At 43.2% G+C, this 8,963-nt stretch overlaps 1 long non-coding RNA gene across 1 annotated transcript; it reads left to right on the forward strand.

Annotated features, from left to right (window-relative positions):
- Positions 1-5,301, forward strand: LOC103272784. Its single transcript, XR_505149.1, has 4 exons — positions 1-20; positions 2,324-2,485; positions 3,483-3,681; positions 5,111-5,301. It is a non-coding gene; the product is annotated as an uncharacterized LOC103272784 (long non-coding RNA).
- The last annotated feature ends 3,662 nt before the right edge of the window (positions 5,302-8,963 follow it).

The following is an 8,963-nucleotide window of genomic DNA, read 5'->3' on the forward strand; positions in this document are numbered from 1 at the left end:
CTTCGGCTTCAGCGCCGCCGGTGAGTCCCGCGGCCTCGCCGGCGTCCCAGTAGCCGGGGCCGGGCCGGGCCGGGCCGGGGGAGGCCTCGGCGAGGGCTGTTGCCCCGGGAAGAAGCTGAGAGGTGGCTGGGGTCCCTCTCTTCCCTTCCTCCCTCCCTCCCGGAGGGCCTTCCCTCCTCCTCCCTGTGCCTTCCCTCGGGCGTTCTGCTAGTCCCCGGGCGTCCTCCTCTCCGTCCTAAGGGTCGACTCGTGTGTGTGTCTTCCTCGCCTTCCTCTAGGCTTCGTGGAGGCAGGCACTGGGTCCCCCAGCGACGCTGACGGGCCCTGTTTTAATTACATTGTTTTTCTTTGCAAAGATATCCGTTTAGGTGCCCTGTAACAATAGTAATAATAACGAAAATCTGGATACTTCCTATATACCAGCACTATACGAAACACCTTGTAGGCGTTGTATTTTTTATGTCTGCAACAATCCTATGAGCTAGATGGGCGGTACGCACCTTTTACAAATTGGGAAACTGAGATTTGGTGATGAAATGATTTGCTCACGGTTATCTGTAACTAATGAAACTGGGATTCTAACCTCAGGGGTCGGGACTTGAGTGTGAGCTCTTCTCAACCAGCCACACAGCTGGGGAAATGCAGCTATGACTGTTCTTTGGCCCTCAGATAACTACCTAATAATGACATTCATCCGATGAATATTTATTGAATGCTCCCTATTTGCCGGAGCTGTCCTTGTGTACAGAATCAGACATAGTCTCTGCTTTAAGGGCAGTGGGGGAGACAGATACATTAAGTGCAGAATAAATGTAGAATTATAGCTGTGATAGGTGCTGCAAAGGAAAGGAGAAACCGAGTGGAAAACTATTACAAGAAAATTTGTTTAGTTTGAAAAGTGGGACCTGGGCAGATAGGGATGGTGTCATTGGAAACTTCCCTGCATACATGAAGTTTGAAGCTGCACATTAAAGATTGAATTACGAATTAATGGGTTTTGTGCACCCTTCAAAGACTAAAAGCAACTTCTAAGTTCTGAAGTCAACTGAATTAACATTAGCCACATTTAGACATCTACATGGGTTACCCAGGAGTCATTTATTCAACAGATATTTAGAGAACTCCCTCTGTGTACTAAGCACTGTGGTCTGAGTATTGGAAATACAGTGGTGGGCAAAACAGACCTGGTTTCTGCCCTGACAGAGCTTGTATTAAGGATATTTCAGTCAAGCCTCCAAATTCCTTTTCCTTTTTAATGTGCATTGTTGATTTAAGATGGTAGTTACAGATTTTCATGGCTTTATTCATATCATAAGGGTAACTCAGGATGTTTAAGACTACACCTAAAATTTTTGAAACTTTTTATTAATGAACTTGATACCTTCATTTTGGAATAAGCACAGAATTTCACTTTACCAGGTGTTACTAAAATGTTTGTTTGTTTGTTTTTTGAGCTGGAGTCTCACTCCGTCGCCCAGGCTGGAGTGTAGTGGCACTCTCAGAGCCACCCCAGCGTTGACCTGCTGGGCTCCAGCGTTCCTTCCATCTCAGCCTTCCAAGTAGCCGGAACTACAGGCATGCACCACCATGCCTGGCTGATTTTTTTATTTATTGTAGAGACGAGGTCTCACCCTGTTGCTCAGGCAGTCCTCTCACCTCAACCTCCCAAGGTGCTGGGATTACAGGCTTGAGCCACTGCACCTGGCTACTAAAATGTTAGTTCATCAGTGTGTAATCACTGTTGAAACTTCTCTAAGACTCTCACTCTCATTGATTTGCTTTAAAGTGCATCATTTCACTGGGCCCAGTGGCTAATGCCTATAATGCCAGCACTTTGGGAGGCCAAGGTGAGAGGATTGTCTGAGCCCACGGGTTTGAGACCAGCCTGGGCAACTTGATGAGACCTCATCTCTACAATAAATCAGAAAATTAGCTGGGCATGGTGGCATGTGCCTGTATTTCAGCTACTTGGAAGGCTGAGGTGGAAGGATTGCCTGAACCCAGCAGGTCAAGGCTGTGATGGTCATGAGTGTGCCACTGTACTCCAGTGTGAGCAAGAGTGAGGTTCCAACTCAAAACCTCCCCAAAAAGTGCATCATTCCACTAGAAATGCCTTGCATTTCTGAGTATATTGTACTGGCTGTTTATTGATTATTACTGGGCACTGCAGGAGTCCCAGAGGTGAGTGAAATGGATACTGCTAAGGCTTCTTATCGTCTTGGGGAAGGCAGCAGAAAGAAAAGGGAAGCCTATGAATGGATAATTTGAGAATGGAGAGGAGCCTGTTTTATAATCAGGTATTAATCATTTATATATTCTTTAGCTGGGGAAATGTCTGATGAGGAGATCAAAAAGAAGACACTAGCTTCAGCTGTAGCTTGTTTAGAAGGGAAGTCACCAGGGGAGAAAGCAGCCATTATCCATCAGCATCTTGGCCGTCGAGAAATGACAGATGTGATCATTGAGACCATGAAGTCCAGCCCAGGTATGCTTTCTAAAACCCTGGACTGTCTTTTGTAATGTGAACCCCTGCTCGCCTGTTTTACACTTGTTTGATGAACCCATGATTTTGACCTCTAGTATAGATATATTTTTCATTGCTTGTGTGCTTTATATGAAGTCATTAAGGCACATTTTAGTATCTCCAAATATTTCTTCCGAATTAATTCTTTTTGTTTTTTTTTTTTTGAGTTGGAGTCTCACTCTGTCGCCCAGACTGGAGTGCAGTGGCCACTCCCAGCCACCGCAGCCTCAACCTGCTGGGCTCTGGCAATCCTTCCGCTTCAGCCTTCTGAGTAGCCGGAATTACAGGCGCGCTTCCATGCCTGGCTAATTTTTTGATTTTATTGTAGAGATGAGGTCTCGCCTGCCCAGGCGGGTCTCGAACCCGTGGGCTCAGGCAATCCACTTACCTCAACCTCCCAAAGGCACGGGATTATAGGTTGAGTCACCGAGCTGGCTCCAAATTAATTCTGACAAGCTGGTCTGACAACTCTATTCGGTAGGGGAGGGCTTCTCACTACCTAATTCAGTGGCAGACCCTGAGTATATCCAGATATACATGTTATGTCTTCCCTTGTTCTGCCAGCCGGTTTCAACTGGGGAAGTAGATATATACAGTACTGCGTCTCTAACACTAACACGGAGGTGGTCAGAACTGGTGTGTTTGGTTTTCAAACTTAATAGCCCTGAATATTTATTCCACTTAGGATTGCATGAAAGAGGACATCTGCTTATATTATGGTGTTGCTGAGTATAATAGCCATCCTTGAGTTTCTGAGAGTGTTAATGAGATTTTTATGAGGCAGAGAAAGTTAAAGATGCTACCGTAACTCAGCTGTTTTATGAATATAGTTCTTGTGCAGTACATTCCAATTTCTCTGTCAAAGCTTATTCTGATTTGAAATTTTAATCTAGTTAGAATCCTTCAACATATTTCCTCTTTATAGTCTGCTAATTTTTATTTTTTTTTTTGGTGAAAGATGAACTGAAAGCTGTAATAGAAGAAAGGAAGTCTTCAGAGGCAACCCCCACTGCACAGAGAAGTAGAGATCAAAGTAAAGAACGAATAAAAGCTGCTCCAGATTCTCCATCCAAGCAACTTCCTGACCAGATTTCTTTCTTCAGTGGAAATCCATCAGTTGAAATAGTTCATGGTATTATGCATCTATACAAAACAAAGTAAGAAAATCCTTTTTCCTTTTGGGTTGCTCTATTTTTTTTGCCTTAGGGTAGAGAAAACTCTCTTGCCCTAAAGGGAAGAGGATATTTTAAGCTTCAAAAAGATTGTACTTTCATGTATTGTATGTTAGAGAAGTCTTAGATGTTTTACATTTGGTTAATCTTGTAGATAGCACCAAAGTTTTTCCTTATAAAAGAAAAGTGTATAGGCGCAGTGCTGTGGTTCATGCCTGTAATCCCAGCACTTTGGAAGGCGGAAGACAAGAGGATTACCTGAGCCCAGGGTTTCAAGACCAGCTTAAGCAACTTGGTGAGACCTCAACTCTACAACAAATAAGAAAAATTAGCTAGGCGTGGTAGTGCACGCTTATAGTTCCAGCTACTTGGAAGGCTGAGGCAATAGGATTGCCTGAGCCTAGGAGATCAGGCCTGCGGTAGCCATGAGTGTGCCGCTGCACTCCAGCCTGGGTGACAGTAAGACTCAGACTCAAGAAAAAAAGAAGAAAAAGAAAAGTGTATAAGTACAGTTAAGAAAATACCTAGGAAAATATTCCCTTAGCAGGTAGTCATGGAAGGTGATTAGGGAATTAAAAGAAGGGATGACAAAAAAAGAAAATAATAAGGTTCACAGCATCGTTGTAGTTTTATATCCCCCACCAAAATTTTACTAAAGAAGTGCCTGGGTATGGGGAGGAAGAAGTGCCTAAGAAGTTAGTTAACTAATTACAATTTTGTCACCTTTTTTTACTCTTTTCTGGGGTCCAAAGCTTGCTGGGGGCCCAAGAAAGGAAAGCATTTGGCTAGATAATCCACAAGCTGAGCCGTTAGCTCCTTAAATAATTGGTAGATGATATCTTAGAAGTTGTTCTTGTCCTGACTTCCTTTGCCAGGTCCTTACTGGGAAAACAACAAGTACTTAGGTAGCCATTTTGGATCACAGCAAATTGCTTGTGGGAAGTTTTTCTTTCTCCTCTATTCCAGCTATTCCAACCCAGCAACACTTTCTGTAATCTTCAATCACATCCTCATGATTTAGAATTCTGTCTTATATTTAGAACTTTTATTCTTCTAGGCCCTTTAAGAGAAGTCTACGGCTAGAGTTGTGCTTCTTAAGTTACCCAGTGACAGAGTATTACTCAAACATTGATGAGAATAAAACACAAACTGTAAACTTGTCTAATGTGGATTTTTAACTATACCAGACCTTTAACTGAAGGTTACAAATTCTGGTGGGGGGATATAATAGAGGCCGTTTTAAAACTTGCCTTAAGCTCTACTGCAGATGTGTTCAAGGGATTCTGCATTGTTTAACTTGATGTGTGAAGTTTTATTTTTTCCTATTTTCTTGGACATAAAAGTTGTCTAATTAGTGTTGTTTGAACTAACCATACCTCATCTATTCAAGACAGTCTAATTATTGTCTTATTAGTAAGATGACCTCCTTAAAAGAAGATGTGAGGCGCAGTGCCATGCTGTGTATTCTCACAGTCCCTGCTACAATGACCAGTCATGACCTTATGAAGTTTGTCGCCCCATTTAATGAAGTAATTGAACAAATGAAAATCATCAGAGACTCTACTCCAAACCAATATATGGTGCTGATAAAGTTTAGTGCACAGGTAAAAGTTAAGATATTAAAAATCTCTTTACCACAGAAACTGTTTTTTTGAAACTGTATGATACAAGCTGTGTATGATTTACATTTTGCACTTAAGGTTCTTGACATATCTTCTAGGGTATTATAAGTCTACATGTACTTCTAAATTCATTAGCAGAAATACAATTATAATTCATACCCATGCTTTTATATACATCAGATTGGGTATGAAATCTGGGGTTTTGTTTGTTTCTTTATCCAGTAGTAACTATTTCAGAAAAGCAGTAGTTCCCATACTTCTTAATATTGACACCATCTTTTTATTTGCCATTATCCTTACTTCTTTTATTCTCTTTTTTAAAAGTGCTCTTTGACATACTTTGGAAAATAAAATCCACTTAAAAAAATGTTTTTTGGTGATGAGGGATTTTGTGACATTCCCAGAAGTATTTTAAAGATGTTTGAGAGTTCTGATTGGAAATCATTGCAGTAGAGAGACAAACACTGAAAGAATGGTGAAATTTTTAGTTTTTAAAAGTGTACGTTATGGCCAGGCTCGGTGGCTCAGCCTGTAATCCCAGCACTTTGGGAGGCTGAGGCGAGTGGATTGCCTGAGCCCGCGGGTTCAAGACCCGCCCGGGCACCTTGGCGAGACTTCATCTCTACAATAAATCAAAAACTAGCCGGGCATGGTAGCGTGCGCCTGTAGTTCCGGCTACTTGGAAGGCTGAGGCGAAAGGATCGCCAGAGCCCAGCAGGTCGAGGCTGCGGTGGCCGGGAGCGGCCACTGCACTCTAGTCTGGGTGACAGAGTGAGATTCCAACTTAAAAAAAAAAAAAAGTGTACATCATAGCAGCTATTTTTTTGATGTAGGAAAGTTTTGCCATCTGCTCCATTTCACTTATTGCATTAAGCAACTTTCCATATACCTCAGTTCTGAAGGCGTAGGAAAGGTATTTTCTTGGTTTTGCATACTCATGCCTCAGAGTATGCATATTTCTGTATGAATATAAAAATGAAGGTCAGGCACAGTGGGTCACGCCTGTTATCCTAACACTTTGAGAGGCTGAGGCAGGAGGATTGCTTGGATCCACGAGATCAAGACCAGCCTGGGCAACATAGCGAGACCTCATTTCTACAAAAACAAAATCAAAAAATTAGCCCGGTATGGTGGTATGTGCCTGTAGTCCCAGCTACTGGGGAGGTTGATACTGAAGGCTAGCTTGAGCCCAGGAGTTTGAGGCTGTGGTGAGCCATGAGTGTGCCATTGCAGCAGACTGGGCAACAGACTGAGATCCTGTCTCAAAAAAAAAAAAAGAGGTAAGCTTTAGATATTATCCAGGTTATTAAGAGTGCCCCATCCTTGGATTTCATTAGATTTGTGTTTTTAAATAGCCTGTTGTGTTTATTCTTTAAAGTTGCATTCAATTTTGAAATGTAGCTTTATCAAATCTTCCTTTGTCTTGCACCTCAGTGATAAACAGCCTTCCTGAACTTTCCCAGATAAACAGTTCCAACTAGATGTTTGACAAAGAAATGGGTGTGCCTGTAGGATCGTTTGCCATTGTCTCTGACTGGTCACCAAGGTTTGTGGGTGAAAGGGAGCCCATTACACAAGACCCACTTGTCATCTCCTCCTTCCATCTTACAGAATACTAGAAACAGCAGTGGCAGCAATTGTCGTGTGGAGGAAATTAAGAGAAATGAAAGTTGGATTGTATATCGTATATGTACCTGTTCTGTGAGCCACAGAGAGAACCTTTAGTATGGAATTCTGTGTATGAGGGTACATGGTTATTATCTTTAACCTTTACAAAGTACCCCACCATTGAGGGAGACATTTAAAACATATTTTGGCCGGGCTTGGTGGCCCAGCCTGTAATCCCAGCACTTTGGGAGGCCAAAATGAGTGGACTGCCTGAGGCTGCAGGTTCAAGACTAGCCCAGGCAACTTGGTGAGACCTTGTCTCTACAATAAATAAAAAATTAGCTGGGTGTGGTAGCGTGTGCCTGTAGTTCCGGCTACTTGGAAGGCTGAGGTGGAAGAATCGCCTGAGCCCAGTAGGTCAATGCTGGAGTGGCTGTGAACATGCCACTGCACTCCAGCCTGAGCGACAGAGTGAGGCTCCAACTCAACAAAACAAAACAAAAAAAACCAAGTTTGGATTATCCCATAGACTTAGACTTTACTAGTTAACATGAAGACAGAAAGTGACTCCTTTCACTTACTGTTAAAAAGCCTTTCAAGGTCACTGAGGAGCTTTGCAAACTATGAGAGAGTCTGTGCCTTAAGTCATCTAAATCTGGTAGTACATATAATTAAAAAGATAACCCTTTCAGGTCCCCTCCCACTGTGGGAGCTTTTCTGTCCTCTCAATAAATCCTGCTTTCACACACACACACAGAAAAAGATAATGATGGCCAAGCGCAGTGGCTCACTCCTATAATCCCAGCACTTTAGGAGGCCAAGGTGAGAGGATTGCCTGAGCCCAGGGGTTCAAGACCAGCCTAGGCAACATGGAGAGGCCTCGTCTCTACAAAAAATTAGCCAGGCATGGTGGCACTCACCTATAGTCTCAGCTCCTTGGAAGGCTGAGGTGGAAGGATTGCCTGAGCCCAGCAGGTCAAGGCTGTGGTAGCTGTAAGCGTGCCATTACATTCTAGTCTGGGCAATAGAGTGAACCCGACTCAAAAACAAAAACAAAAACAAAAAAAGGATGATGATGATATGTAACCTTAATTGATGGCTTCTTTACCAATTACTGTGCTAGGTGCTCAGTATGCTTTATCTCATTTATTCCTCACTACAATCCTTTGAGGTAGACAGCACTGGTATCCTTGTTTACAAATGGGAACACTGCAGAGAGAGATGCGTGATTTGCCCAGAGTATACAGCCCGAAGTACATGACCGAATCAGGGTTGCACCCTCACTTTTAATCTCTAGGACATGCTCTTCTAGTAGGAATGGGATGAAGGTGTGGGGAAGGGAGACGGTCACTGTTTGCAAGACATTCTATAGCAGCAATATTGTAGTTATAGTTTCTTTTTTTTTTTTGAGTTGGAGTCTCACTCTGTTGCCCAAACTGGAGTGCAGTGGCTGCTCCCGGCCACCGCAGCCTCGACCTGCTGGGCTCTGGCGATCCTTCGGCCTCAGTCTTCTGAGTAGCTAGAACTATAGGCGTGTGCTACCACACCCAGCTAATTTTTTGATTTATTGTAGAGATGAAGTCTCCCCAAGTAGCCCAGGCTGGTCTCGAACCTGCGGGCTCAGGCAATCCACTCACCTCAGCCTCCCAAAGGCGCGGGATTACAGGCTGAGCCACTGAGCCCGGCTAGTTTCTACTTAACAGTTAAGGGCGATAAGCAAGTAACAAAGGAGAAGTCACAGAAATAGAATGGGAAAAAAATGTTCAAGAGCATATTGGGATTTTAAAATAGTGTAGGCTGGATGCAGTGGCTCATACCTATAATGTTAACATTTTGGGAGGCTGAGATGGGAGAATCGCTTAAGCCCAGGAGTTCCAGACCAGCCTGGACAACATAGCAAGACCTTTTCTCTACAGAAAATTTTTTTAAAAAAGTTAGCCAGGCATGGTGGTGCACACCTACAGTCCCAGCTACTCGGGAAACTGAGGCAGAAGGATTGCCTGTGCCCAGGAGGTTGAGACTTCAGTGAGTCATGAT

The sequence above is a fragment of the Carlito syrichta genome, unplaced genomic scaffold (genome assembly GCF_000164805.1).
Source record: "Carlito syrichta isolate Samal-C Ts95f unplaced genomic scaffold, Tarsius_syrichta-2.0.1 Scaffold313233, whole genome shotgun sequence".
In the NCBI taxonomy this organism is placed as follows: domain Eukaryota; kingdom Metazoa; phylum Chordata; class Mammalia; order Primates; family Tarsiidae; genus Carlito; species Carlito syrichta.